We start from the raw sequence: 2154 nt of genomic DNA on the forward strand, positions 1-2154 counted from the left end.
TTAACTGCCAATCTTAGTTGGCAGTTAATTTGCATATAGCCCTGATTAGCCAATGAAAAGGGTATTGGTCATACGACAATTACCATTTTTGTCTTTTATTAGATAGGATATTAAGTTCATTTTTCTTGAATAATTTATGTTTATCGCATTTAATACTATTATATTTAAAATAGTTTCTCTTGAGATAAAATAAAATAAAATAAAATACTGTAAGGAATTGCTGAGAAGAAACAGAGATGTAATGGGGCGACCAGAGGAGACAACCACCAGGGACTCAGATCAAGATTTAGGAGCCTTTATTAAGCTGGCCAGAGACTACAGTTACAGCACCCTGCCGAAGCAAAGGCAGAACTGCAGTGCCGACCACAATATGCAGCCCAGCACATTCCCTATTGGTCTTATTGGGAATCAAATCATTGATTCTGCTTCCTGCCAGCCTTCTTTAGGGATTTGTTGGTAGTGGGTGTGGAGGACCATGAGCTTGACAGCTTGGATTCTGCTTTGAATAATATTAAGTAAGCATTTAGTGAGGCATGGACCGAACAGTGAAATTGTAAGTAGCAGGACCAGTGGGCCAACTATGGCTGACAGGAGGGTGGTTAAACAGGGCGACCAAGTAAAGATGTTTTCATACCAATTTCCTTCTACTTTTCTTCTTTCTTCTCTGTCTAAGAGGGGTTTTCTAAGCTGGCTTAAACTTTCCCGAATAACTCCCGAGTGGTTGGTATAAAAACAACAAGCTTCTCCCAAAGCTAGGCACAATCCACCTTGTTTAAGGAATAGCAAGTCTAGCTCCCTTTGGTTCTGTAAAACTACTTCTGCTGAAGAGCTTAGAGAGTTTTCTAGCTGTCCTACAGATTTTTCAAGAGTGCTGAGGTCCTGGTCAATTTGATGCCCTAGTTCCTTGTTGTTCTATTGTCCAGTTACCAGGGCAGCTGTCCCAACAGCTGTGGATTCTGCTATGCCTAGCTCAATGAGGAGGGGGACTAGGACTGATGCTCTTTTGTACCGCTTGGGCTCTAACCGTAGATATTCTCTTCCTCCTTCTCCTGAGTAGTAATATACCTGTGAGAGTATGTGGGTTAGGATGCAAATGCCCGGATCTGATTTTGATAGTAATATTGGGGGGAAAGCACAGGGAGTAATTCCATTATTACATGCCCACCAGGTACCCTCTGGTGCAACAAAATATCTATTTAGGGATTCATCATATTCCTTAGGAAGTTCTATTACCTGGGTACAGGAGGAAGAATACGGAGAGGACTTTAGGGGGTAATTTACCGGGGTTATACAGGTACCAGCTCCCTGTAAGTCCTCTAAGGTAAGACCTCGAGACTGGTGACCCCATATGCAGAGACCATCAAGCAAGCTTTCAACTGAGTAGTTGCAAATTTTGGAAGCATTTCATCCAAAAGAGATATTTGCCCCGAACCCTACATAAATAATAAGGTGGTTCAGGGTTTAGACATAACCAATAGTCCTTAGTCATATTGAGTGAAGTTTTGTTAAGGAAGTGGAACATAGCCTCTAGAGTACCCAATAAACCCTTATGAGATGTATCCGGTGGTGGTTCAAGTTCCCCCGAGGACCTGGTTGGTGTTGGGGCTGGCTCCAGTGTCTCCGTGTTGTTCCAGTCAGGCATTCCCGGAACAGATGGAGGTGGGGTTGGAGCTTGCCTAGGCCTGGGGGCCATGGGGACTCAGGTTGGAATATTGGGCACTGGGGACCACAGGGTTTCAGACCAGGAGAAGGGTGCAACGTTGAATGGTGAAAAGTTCACCCGGATCCCGGCCTGACACATATAGTCAAATCCCCCATGTTTTTCCCCCTTCCCAATAGTCCGCCCTCCAGTCTAAAGGTTATAGTATTACTGGATTGCAGTCCCCAACTGAGCAGTTGGCCGTGGGTGCCCCCAGGCCTCACTGTCCTGGTAAACCGGAGTAGTGAGTCAGTGGTCTTTCATGGGGCTAAGGGTTCACAGCCCCAAGAGGCACAGTAAAAATCATCTTCTCCCCCACACTCCAGGGGCCCTTCTTGGGGGCAGACATAATGCTGGGTTCACTATAGGTCTTGTTCAAGTTTAAGGCTTCCACACCCATATGTCTGTGTAGATACATACCCAGTATTTCCCCCTAACATCCCAGATCCCCTTTT

Source organism: Myotis davidii, unplaced genomic scaffold (genome assembly GCF_000327345.1).
Source record: "Myotis davidii unplaced genomic scaffold, ASM32734v1 scaffold2636, whole genome shotgun sequence".
NCBI lineage: Eukaryota > Metazoa > Chordata > Mammalia > Chiroptera > Vespertilionidae > Myotis > Myotis davidii.